The 13,481-nt window shown below is 31.9% G+C and overlaps 1 protein-coding gene across 3 annotated transcripts in view; it reads right to left on the bottom strand.

Moving 5' to 3' along the window:
• Positions 1 to 13,481, bottom strand: part of LOC124366445 (furin-like protease 1) — a 512,427-nt gene that overhangs the window by 174,959 nt on the left and 323,987 nt on the right. Inside the window, exon 2 of one of the 3 annotated variants that reach the window (XM_046823007.1) lies at positions 8,004 to 8,072. The exons of the other annotated variants lie outside the window; for them this stretch is intronic. The gene's annotated coding sequence lies outside the window, so the exon portion shown is untranslated. The remainder of the gene's footprint in view (positions 1 to 8,003; positions 8,073 to 13,481) is intronic. 3 annotated transcript variants of the gene reach the window in all.

Below are 13,481 nucleotides of genomic sequence, written 5' to 3'. Positions count from 1 at the left end.
TTTTGTTTTAATGGATAAATGAAATTGAATTTGTACGTGGTAGATAAATATTCAATCTATGCAATTAACACATTTCAATAAAGTTTGAGGAATATAACTGACAGGTTAGGCTGGTTTACAATCAACTACACGATAAATAACAAATTCAACTGATCCGAAGTTTGATACAGATTTTACCTTATCAGTATAGTGTACATGCAAAGATAAATATTTCTTCCCCATACGTATAGGCAAAAACAGACCTAGAGGGAAAGATCGGGCCAAACAGTCGTAGGTGGTTGGTCGGTGAATGTAGACCTATTATAACCTGTATTATGTTGTTCAGTTTAATAATTAGTGTTTTGTATTTAATTTGTAAGTGCATGTTTTAGAGTTAGTGAAGTTGACACACAACATGGTGGTTGCGATTCCTGACCGCGTGTCATGACGCTCTGGTGACTTATTAACATAGATTTTAATTGTGTATAATGTTAGTTATTCACTAGAAGAAGAGATCAGATTTTGAAACGTAGTGTTACTGATTTCCCCCCTTTACAGTCCTCCTATCGCCCAAACTTCAAACAAAGTGTTGAAAGAAACAAACACGTGTGATCACTGTTCTTTATACAAGGATATTGTGCCTTGCTCTCCACCTCCCTAGGTAACTGTAATCTGTTACCTTGTGTAGCAGAGTTGCTGGAATCTGCAACTTCTCAGCTACTTATCAGAAAATCAAGTTTAAATTTATATACATTTGAGGTTTAAGTTCAGTCTCATTAAATTTTGAAAAAGGGCACTCCAGAAAGAAGGAGTATGTAAAAGCGAGTCGAACGCTCGTACCGCCCAGTGAATTGTGATTATCATCAATGACATGACATCACTTTCTTTTCACTATAATGTTGTCTTGTAGTGGTCTTCGGACCTATCTACGACTGAAGAGACTAAACAAAGTCGAAACAACAGAAGCACACCTCCATCCTGAAAGACGGAATGGTTGTAATAACCAAACTCGGAATAACCAACTTACGGAAGAAGTGTTGAACAAAAGCCGTGATAAAACGTGTGTGGGTTTGTCTCGCCATCGGCTGAAATGTTGGGCAACAAAGAAGTTGAAGCTACATTCAGGGGTTGATGGATTACCCCAGACGTTGACAATGGCTTCTCGCCATAATCCCTATTATGCTGGGCTAGAACACGACGTCCAATATTCTATAAATTATTGTTTAACATTGTTTAGTATAGTGAAAGGTTTCTTCCACTCTTGATTGGAATGTTGGGACATTCTCTCCTCAACAAATATCAAACACCGTTCTAAATGTTCTTTATAATTCAGTTAACAGTAATTAATCAAAACACTTAAATTCTAATGTGATTCATATTGGTAACATTAAATTTATAGGGAAAATCGTCACTTTACTGTTCTACATTTATTTTACACTAATCAGTATCTTTGTTAGTGTAATCCTAATTTTGAAAATGATTTTTGTTTGGTATGGAATAATATTCACAATAACTCTGTTACACAGTTATGTGAAATGTTTGAATAGATGTATCCAGTTATATTGGTGTTCTAGGGATGTCACAGTTTAATAGTTAAATACAGGTTTGGCGAAACATTAAACTTTTGTGTAACATTACTCCATTAAATAAAGTTGATTTCTAAACTGCAATGTTTGAACACTTTCGTGACTTGCGGGATCAAATTTTAATGCTCAATTGTTTCGGATGAACCACACGAATAATTTTGCACCATTATTACTGCAAATAACAGGCTAAAATGGACATACAGTCATAAACTGCCTCATTTCCCTATCGTTATTCAATAAAGGAGCCCAAAAACTGGACCAAACTAGATGAATACAAAAACTTTCTCGAATAACCAACTTACGGAAGAAGTGCTGAACAAAAGCCGGGATAAAACGTGTGTGGGTTTGTCTCGCCATCGGCTGAAATGTTGGGCAACAAAGAAGTTGAAGCTACATTCAGGGGTTGATGGATTACCCCAGACGTTGACAATGGCTTCTCGCCATAATCCCTATTATGCTGGGCTAGAACACGACGTCCAATATTCTATAAATTATTGTTTAACATTGTTTAGTATAGTGAAAGGTTTCTTCCACTCTTGATTGGAATGTTGGGACAAAAAAGTTGAAGCTCCATTCAGGTGTTGATGGATTACCCCAGACGTTGACAATGGCTTCTCACTATAATCACAGCTATACCAGAATACAACGTTCGATATTCAATAAATTACTGTTTTTACTCAAAATCGTTTGTTATATAAAGGAACAAGTGAAGCATATGGTAATCTGTATGGAGTATTTAATAATCTTGTAACATATATTAGAGTGATTTTCATCTTATAGGTTCATTCATGCATCTAACACAGTGATATATCACTAAATGTTGGTGTGGTGTATCACTATATGTTGCAATAATATATCACTACATGACGAGAATAGGCGAATAACGGAAGAACGTCCTCAAATGTATGTTACGGTAATTAAAGTTGTTTATTATTGTGCACTAAGCGCAGTTTTTCAGTGAATGACAGGTGACTCTACCAATATTAAATATAAGTACAGTCGTATACAGTTATATCAAGGAGTGCCATATATATTTGATCGAAAAATACATTTTAGCATATTTTATATATTTAATACAAAATAAACTCTACGTTGATATATTAAAAAGTTTGAGGATATCCTGCCTTTTCCATTAAAGAGATTTTCATATTACAATTTTAATTAGCTCCTTTACCTAAAGTATTAAATAATTACTATACGTATAATATACAATAGATCCTATACCTAGAGTATTAAATAGCGCCTAAACATATATTATTAAATATTACATATACTTAGAGTAGTAAATAGATCCCATATCTAGAGTATCAAAGCTCCTATAGCTAGAACCTAGAGTATTACTTAGTTCCCATACCCAGAGTATAAATAGCTTCTATACCTTAAGTACTAAATAGTTCCTATACCTAGAGTATTAAATAGCGCCTAAACATATATTATTAAATATTACATATACTTAGAGTAGTAAATAGATCCCATATCTAGAGTATCAAAGCTCCTATAGCTAGAACCTAGAGTATTACTTAGTTCCCATACCTAGAGAATAAATAGCTTCTATACCTTAAGTACTAAATAGTTTCCTATACCTAGAGTATTAAATAGCGCCTAAACATATATTATTAAATATTACATATACTTAGAGTAGTAAATAGATCCCATATCTAGAGTATCAAAGCTCCTATAGCTAGAACCTAGAGTATTACTTAGTTCCCATACCTAGAGAATAAATAGCTTCTATACCTTAAGTACTAAATAGTTCCTATACCTAGAGTATTAAATAGCGCCTAAACATATATTATTAAATATTACATATACTTAGAGTAGTAAATAGATCCCATATCTAGAGTATCAAAGCTCCTATAGCTAGAACCTAGAGTATTACTTAGTTCCCATACCCAGAGTATAAATAGCTTCTATACCTAAAGTACTAAATAGTTCCTATACCTAAGGTATTAAATAGTTCCTATACCTAGAGTAATTTGTAGCTCAGAGAATTAAATATATTTCGTATACCTAGAGTAATAAATAGTTCTTATACCTATAGTATTAAATAGTTCCTATACCTAGAGTAATTTGTAGCTCAGAGAATTAAATATTTCGTATACCTAAAGTACTAAATAGTTCCTATACCTAAGGTATTAAATAGTTCCTATACCTAGAGTATTAAGTAGCTCAGTGAATTAATATTTCGTATACCTAGAGTAATAAATAGTTCTTATACCTATAGTATTAAATACAGTAGATCCTATACCTAGATTAATAATTGAAATAATTAGTAACGCATAAGACTGAACATGGAATTTAAGGTGCTATAGTCGTTTTAAGAGTAAATTTGTATTACGCTTAGGTACGTGGTTAATTTTGTTCTCCAATGTAATTATATTATGTCTCCCCTTTCTTATACAGTTGTATTCAATTTCTATTCGTATAAGGTTTTTCCGCTGGACATACGCTTATTAAAAGTCATACGTATTCGAATATGTTTGTGACCTACATAAATTTTACCAACTTACATTTTGCATTGGACTGTAATGGCTGCTATTTTTACTACACAAATTTATAAAACTTAAATTATTCAAGTGAAAAACGAATATATATATATATATATATATATATATATATATTATTTATAGTATTTGTCAAATAATATATTTCAAACGTTATCACACTTTTAATGTTTTTGCACCAAATAAATGGGAGATCAAGAAACAGAGTGTGTGGTCGGTGTCTGATATGAAGCTCAATTACTGAATGGAACAAGAAACAGACGTGGAATGCTTCCTAAATATTCCCCGGAGCCTTGGAATCTCAAGGGCTGGTTTTACCCACACTGGTTCTCTACGGAATGTTAACAATATCTTAAAGCGATCTTAAAAGTGGTTTATGGGGCTTTTCTGGTACTTTTAAATGGTTTACGTAACTTTATTTTAAATTAGACGCTAAATTAATAAATTTGTATCGTAAGTTCTAAAACATGTTAAGTAATATTGTTATACAGTCTTGTATTACGTCTGTAAATAATGATTGGATTTGCCGTTCTTAAATATACATCAGTAAATGGCCATCAAACATTTTCTTCAAGCAAAGACTTTCAACAGCTTACACTTTAGATATAAAGATAAAGACGAAGGATTTCTTTAAACTGAGCAATTAATAACGTGGTATTTAAAATAACCTTCAGTACACTTACTTTTTGTAATAAAATGGCACAATCATGGAAGTTTCTAACATTATTGCTTTGGCTCTTGATACACAGAATTCTGTAATAATTTATCACGACAGCTATCACAAATATCACCTCCTATAAATGAAGCAAACTGAATTCTATACTATTACTGTTATGCGTAATCAAATTAATTGTGATAATAAATAACTGATACTGAGTGTTCAGGGTATAAACCTTTCAATTTACCAAATAAGAGTAGGCACATGTTAGAAATAAATACATCATATAGTGTATTTATAATTTCGTTGACAAAGTTCAACAGATACGAAATGAAACAATGATTATTAAATATACATTATTAACATATTGTCAGTCGTTATATAACTATACAGAGTATTGTCGGCGAACAATCAAAACATTCAACATTTTTCTAGTCAGGTGAGTTTTCCATTTAAAAAATTCCTTCACGTGAGAGCCAGATGAATTCCAGGAAACAACACTAACTCTAAACACTGCGGGCGTGTTCTGTATTGCGGATATCCTCAGATAACACGCTCAACTTGTGAATACATTTACATGATAATGTTGACGTGTCATATACATCACGTATATTTATTTACTTGCTTGTTTAAATTTAGTGTTTAACCGCACGATAGTCCCTTTATTTCTGCTTGGGCTGAAATATAATGTGAACATATATTCAATAATGATGGTAAACATAAATATTAAAATTAATTTAGTTAAAACGAATTAATGAAAGACGTCAAAAGACTTATTTCATTGTTTAAAGAGTGAATTTCTTCTCATGAAATCCCTCTTAGTCTTCCGGCTGTACCTTCGTAATATGTATAAATTTTTAAAATTAATCGATTCTATCCCTCTACGTTTATTACGGCCATAGTTCGTACAACTGTTGTTAGTCGCATTGTTTCACTATCTGACTTTATAGACGACCGAGGATACTGCGAAAGTCTACTACGCTATGGTATGGCGGTTTGGGGTAATCCTTCTACTTTAGACAGCCTGTTAAAATCCCAAAAGTCTCTTCTGAGAATAATTTTTAACCTCCATGTGTGTATACGAAGTTCTCATTCTTACTTAAAAATCTATAAATCTCTTGATGAAATTCCTAAAACATCAGACTTCCACGATTTTAATACAAGAAATAAAACTAAACTATGCTTTCGACAGCACAGAACGTCCAAGTTGGAGAAGAGTCCATTTTACTCTGGTATTCGGCTGTTCAATAAGTTACCGGAAAGAATAAGAGCAGAAACCTCCCTTTCTGGATTTAAGAGATCGCTGTGGAACCTCCTAAAGAGTTTAGTGTTTTATTCTCTTGAGGATTTCCTCGAGTTGAATTTTTGATAAAGTTCCTTTGAATTTTTAATTAGAAAGTTGAGATATCTCGTTCTTGCTTTTCCTTGAATTGTTTATACTTTACTCCATTATTTTACTTGACAAAACACAATATTTGTATTTTTATTTAATTGAACAAATAATATGTGTGAAGAAAGAATTGAATTGAATTAATCCATCTTACTGCTTTTGATATTTTGTTCAGTTATTGAATCAGTCATGCCGAGGGGTTTACTATTACCAAATGTTTTACTGTAGTTCATAGACCATTGAATAATTTTATTGTATGGATACATTTTTAAACAGTGTTTATGTCTCTATTGTGTATGACTGACATTATCTACATGGTAGGAATTCGTCACACTACAGACTTTGCTGAGGTTGCATGTAAAATTTAAGTTCTATAGTTTATTGCATTAAAGGCTACATTTGATACAACACTTTTAAAAATGTCAAACGTTTGTAATAAATGTTTTTATCTGTGATTTCCATGTTACCTCGAAAATTGCTACCATTATCATTAAACTCGAAAAAACTTAAAGAATCTGTCCAGCTCCTTGAGTGGTTCGCTATCGCTAATCCAATTACACCAGAAAAGTGTAGAAAATAGTAAAGGGCTTTTACTATATATTATAAGATAAAAGAGTAGCATTAGCAAAGTGCTTTCATGATAAATAAAATACGTGTATACTTTTAGTGTCTACTTCCACTTACCCATGGCCTCGCATGTAATTACCTCTTTAAAAAGTGGGACACCATGAGCATATTGATTTTCAATGGCATTCAAACCTCTCCTTATATAAGTGATAGTCACTGAGAGGTATTCCAATATACTCATCCATTTTAAATTTATTTTATGAACATTGTGTTGGGACCCTGAAGTCGGAGAGTGAAACAGTTTTGATACGTTCCCGTGAAAAAAAATAAAAATCGGATTTCTCTATAACATTCCACAATATTTTATTCAAAAGCTCCAACAATTTACGTAACAATAGGACTAATTAAAGCCAGTGTAGAAGAGTTCTAATGCCTAATCATTATCTTTTAAGTTAAGGCATTTATTATGTAATAAATTATGTAGCCCTATGTAGTTTAGAATCGGAAATATCCATATATTAGGTACATTGTTCTTGGTTAACAAGGTTTATACTCGTTCAAGAAATATATATATATATATTTTTTTTATTTTTTTTTTTTTTGGCTCTGTGGTGTAATGGTAGCACATTCACCCGGCAAGTGAGAGATCCGGGTTCGAGTCCCGGCGGAGCAAGTACTTTTTGCGATTCAATGTTTATTGAAATTAAATTAGGCTATTGCCAGTTATACAAATTTAATGAATGTAAATAGAAGTCATTTGACAGGTGTTTGGTCTTCCGATCATATGTTAGTTTGGTTATTTAAACACATATGTGAAAGAAACGGCCAAATACAAAATAATTGAATCGTAAAAAGTGAGGGCTCTGTGGTGTAATGGTAGCACATTCACTCGGCAAGTGAGAGATCCGGGTTCGAGTCCCGGCGGAGCAAGTACTTTTTGCGATTCAATGTTTATTGAAATTATATATATATATATATATATATATATATATATATTATACAGATGTATACATTTCCAGGTGTGAGAAATGTACGTCAGTCATAAAGAGTCTACATTATATAGCGCCAACTCTGAGAAGTCTAATTCCGTGAGAAAAAAAAACAACAGAGGTGGTCTTATAACAACAAAAGGTTTGCAAGAAATACCTTTCGTTAGCACGCTTCCAGCGTGCAAGATAAGGCTATGTACCTTTTTTCATGTCTCTATCTTTCATAGATTTTAATAGACGTTGATATAATATCAAGGTTCATTTATCCTTGGTATAGTTTTAGCGAAGCTGAACTGGAGCTAAATTCAAAATTCAAATATAATAACTTACGTTTACGAGCGAACGATGTGCTACTGATTACTCAGGGGATGTGTTCATATTGGAAGTTGTCTTACAAACCTGAAACAGAAATAAAATTTTGTAAATAACAAGAAAAGTGTCCTAATTAAAATGCCAAGGGTAAAAATCAATTTATACGTACACTTATCATTGAAAGTGTATACGAACATTTTAGATTATAATCTGAAATATTCAAATTTATTATGCACACGTGACAATAAAACGTAATGCATCAGTCTAGGAGGCGACAATCCATTTGCACTGTACAAGCAAATAAGCTGATTTTTCTTGAAATCGGCAAAGGAATGTTTCATAGAAGATATCGATCTTCAGCCGCGCTAATTTAGATTGGAGGTCCATATGAGAGTGTATGAACAGTGTTAAGAATTTGAAACTATATCGAATTGTTTGATTACATTTTTCCTACTTATATGCACGTAAAACGGAGAGTCAGACAAATAAATAGTAATTGTTTCATCGTCAGACGAAGGGCCTGTATGTAGTTAGCTGACATTGATTGGACATTTTATTTACGTTGACGGTTGCTTTTAAGTTTGTCAAGATATGAAAGAATCTTTATTTGAGACAATATTCATTTTCGATACCCTCCCAATCTGATTTCCACTAGAACTAGGGTGGGTGACGACCAGTTTCTTTATTAGAGGATATTTCTCTCTATTACAAGTAAATCCAGATCGTATGTTTAAAAAGTACGAATCGGCCATTGGTTCCTGGACTATAACACAGTTAACGATTTAGTAGTCTCTCGTACAAAATGCTTCCCGGTTAAAGAGAAGGCAAATTCAAATAAATGTTATAGTAATGGAAAAGATAATTTTAAGATTATTTATTTAAATTCAAAAGAAATCACGTATTTTGGTTTATTTAGAATCCACAATTTACCTCCTGTTTTACTGCTTTAATTATTGTGTAAATGTAAATAAAATTCATTAATTTTGCTACATCAAACACAATCGGTCATTTCTTAAAGCACTAATTAAAGTACCAAAACAATAATACGCGTTTAATCCTGAATTATGGAAAGATTTCATAATAAAGGGTATCATGACGGGCACACATTTTGTGATGCGGTTTGTGGGAGAAGCCAGGGTAAATATAACATATAACAGGAACATTAAAATTGTAACACACTAATTAAAATACCAAAACAATAATACGCGTTTAATCCTGGATTATGGAAAGATTTCATACTGAAGGGTATCACGACGAGCACACATTCTGTGATGCGGTTTGTGGGAGAAGCCAGGGTAAATATAACATATAACAGGAACATTAAAATTGTAACATTGGCAGAAATCTCTAGGGGAACATTTGCTTACAAACAACTTCAACATGAATGGAAGGAACTATTCAAAGAATGCACGCCAACGCGTTCATTACAAAAATAAACTTCTTCAAACAGTGTTGAAACGCAGTTAAAATAGGCACTGTCTAATGTTAGACACACTTATTCGTCAAACAAACTTAAATCGGATATTTATTAGTTAATCATTATAGTTAAACAGAAATATAAATTTTCTTCAAATGAAATGACAGGTATTGAAAACCAAACTTCAGCCTTGTTTTATTGTGAATTATGAGCTCCTAGTATTTTCATTTGCCCGACCTTTTCACTGAGGCTTTTTCCTTTTACCTAATAATTGGAAAGTCGACCAGATGAGTTAAACCTGTATAACGTATCCTAGAAGACAACTCCCCTTATACCACTACATAATGTACGGTTTATTGTATTAATTTATTTCAAATTTTTTGTGAAATCAATAACAAAAAAATAATGTAATATGTTCTTAATTAATACTAAAAATTAAAGTATCCAAATTCCACTCGAATTTTAAGAAGCTATTCACACCACAGTGTAAAAGTTTATACTGTAAGAGATGGCTGCTAATACTCCTCCAAAAGTATATATATAAATTAAACAATTTTATATATTTTGCATATCAATAATATATAATGGTGTCACAATACTAAATAAAAACATGTGAAGAAATTTCATATGTAAACTAATATGATTTTCCACAAGTTTCAATGCTATACATTAGCAGTAAAGAATGCGTATTCCACCATTTATGAGAGTTTTGAGGAATTGTGTAAGCTATTTAAAAAAGGCTATTAACTTTGAAGAGACTAGGATAAATTGTGTAATTAATTTGGGATTTGTATAATCTGTATCTCACCATATTTATTGTCAAGGTTTCTTTCATGTATATAAAGGAACATAATTATGTGTCTTCATCTATATAATAACCTGGTACATTATTGGGCAGTAATGACGGGACCCACTGTACAACTATATATTTGTCGTATCTGATTGATATAGTCAAGAAGATAGGACAGTTATAATGCACTAGGACATTACAAGGTAGGTGTACCATGCAGGTCGCTGAGATTGTGTGCGAAATGTGTAGGCAGACAGTCACAGAGAAAAGAAATGTTTACACTCCAGGCAGATAAAGCGAAAATTATGCCAGTGTGAACATAAGTGAAACACTTCAATGACGCTCGACTAAATTCGATGGTTGGACGTGCACCGTCAAGAAAACTCTTTCTTGACTATGTAAACACGAATGTTCAGGTAGAAGTTAAGGCCCAGTTCATTCATTTACAAGTGATAAAAATAAAAAAAGTTCCACTGAACCAGAAATGGCATTACACCGCAGGAGTGCGCTTAAGTCTAATCTTGTCATCTACTTTGAAAACTGACTTTCCAATCTATAATTTTTCCAGTTTACTCCTAGAAGAAAATTGGCACATATTTAAAGTCTTATGTGACAACCTCAGTTTTTTAAGAAATTTATTAATTTCTCTATTTTCCTGTTCCCATTACGGTTACCCATAAGATCAACGGTCACATATTTGCTAACACACAACCAAACCTCACGGATTGACATACATGATCATCAAACTAAATGTTTCTAATATAGAAATTATGATTCATAAAAATGTCCAGTATACAGGTCAGTTAGTTTTCGAGTTACCGTGCTGACAGACAAACACTAAGAGATTGCCAGAGCCAGCTTCTCGAGTGGGCTTCGCTAACGCTCAGCCAATTATTTATGTATGAGAGATATCGATACTTACTGACGACGAACAAGGACACTTGCACAAGTATTATAGAGGTGAATGAATAATAACATAAATGGATTTCATCGCTTAACGCCCAGGGGATAGCTGGTTGAGAGAAGGCTTTCCCTAAATCCACACAAATCGCTTATCATTCTTCCGGTCAATCGAATTTATATGTTTCACATATTTTCAATCGCAATAATTGATACTTATAAACCTATTACTGGATTTATTTTGGTAAAACTTGCATATTTATTTACTCTATGTTTAAGTTTTTTATCTAACATTTACATAATGGAAAAATTCTGTTTAACTAATCTTACAAACTTATAAATATCTAGCAAATAAATAAATAACGTGAAAAAGCAAATAAATTTATACCGTAAAAAATATAGCCACTTGATTTATACAGTATAGGTTAAATAATTTTGAATTTAAAGTAAGTGCAATTAGTTAAAAAAATGTTCTCGAATGAGGAAAACGAACTAAAGAGACTCAAAAAAGGAGAAGCACTAATCTTAAAAAAACTAATTGTTACGATATTTTACGAATAAAGTTTCATAGACATGATCTGATAATGTTGAAGTTCAATAAAATCAGTGATTTGTCTTTTATGTCAAGAACAGTTTTATTATAGTATTTTCTTGTTATATATGTTAATACGTAAATACTTATGTGTGACATAAAAAAATTTGATTTACACACGAATTTTATTATATATATATATATATATATATAATATATATATATATATATATATAAATATATATATAAAATTTAAAAACTAAAATAATAATGATTATAAAATATAAATAAGGAATAGTAAATATAATAATAATATTGTGTAAATAATAATAATAATAATAATAAAATAATGGTTAAATCTAGCAGTATATGCGGCATTAAGAAGTATACCCCAAGGAACATTGACCTCAAAGGCTATAAGACCGTAAAGATCCGACGTCTAGCAAGAATGATGTATAGGAGTCGATATTGCCTTTAATACCAATGGTATCAGATTGCAAAAGTTTTCTCATTCTTTGCGTTAGTCGCTTCACCGGCCAAATGCATTGTTTCACGTCGGAGACTGATTAGTCAGATGATGAGTTTTTCCTACCTGTATCTGTATTAATGACTCGGAAGTATTGGGAAATTCTTCTTTGGTGAGAAAAAATTTAGACCAAAACGTGATACTTCTCGAAAATGAATAACCACGATTTATAGGGCTTGTAATAATAAAATAATAGTTTATCTACATAGCGCATACAAACAAGTATGTTCCCTTAGAGTTTATTTAGCGGAATGCAAATAATTACGGCAATTAAGTTTTTGTTTTCGTTGATTTTTGACCGTATCATAATTTAATGACATGAAAGGTAGTTAAAAGTAAATTAAAAACGGATATTGCATTGTAAAAATACAAAAGTAGATGATAATAGAGTTATTATGGTGGAATTGCCATATAGAGCATATATCGAGTTACAGTCGCGGATATGAATACACTGACGATGTATTTACATATCAGTTGCCTCGCAGGTAAAAACTACCAAATATTCGACATGCAAGAAAATCTTGTTTAATAGATAACTGATTTCTATTATTTGAAAATTACACCACGGCTCCATATATCTGAAGTAATTCTACTGGATTCACAAACAATCCATTAGGCTATACAGAATCCTAAATGTCGTACAGGAACAACTTGAATAGTTCAGAAGGCGAGTCACTTTGCACCTTGACTTTTCTTGAAATCAATAGAGAACTTTCCTCCAAGAAAGAAATCGATCGCGTCAGTTTGGTTGGAGGTCGATATAGGAGGGTATCGTAAATTTAACGATAATATTTTCTCAGAGTATATTTGTTATAACTTGGTACACCTGAAACCGACCGTCAGACAGATAAATGACAGTTCTACAAAGGTCCGAGAGCTGGATAAAGAGTCTGAAATTCAGCATTTTAAGAGTACGTGTGTTATTAGCTGCCTCTAATTTAGCATTTATTTATATACGTAGTTAACGGTAGGTTTAAAGTGTGTCAAGCTGAGTTTGACAATGAATGTTTTAAAACATTTTTAGCTGAGAAAACAAATAATTTCATATTTAAAATCCTTTTCTTACCTTCCCATTCCAGCTCCTCCAAAACTAAATAGTCTATTGTGTCCAAAGAATTTTTTTTTGGACACACTTGGACCATTTTTGGTCCACTTGATTTCAAGAAAACAGAGGTTGTGTCCTTATACAATGAAAAAATTGACTTTCGGTTCCTGGACTATTAGAACAATATAATAATATTATTTATTCATCCATATATTAAATTGTTGGTCATAGTATTAACGTAAACACTTAAACACAAATGTCAGTTTAAATTTTAATATAAATTCCT

The sequence above is a fragment of the Homalodisca vitripennis genome, chromosome 7 (genome assembly GCF_021130785.1).
Source record: "Homalodisca vitripennis isolate AUS2020 chromosome 7, UT_GWSS_2.1, whole genome shotgun sequence".
NCBI lineage: Eukaryota > Metazoa > Arthropoda > Insecta > Hemiptera > Cicadellidae > Homalodisca > Homalodisca vitripennis.
Note: the sequence above shows the minus strand (reverse complement) of the source record. Positions and strands in the feature narration are given on the sequence as shown.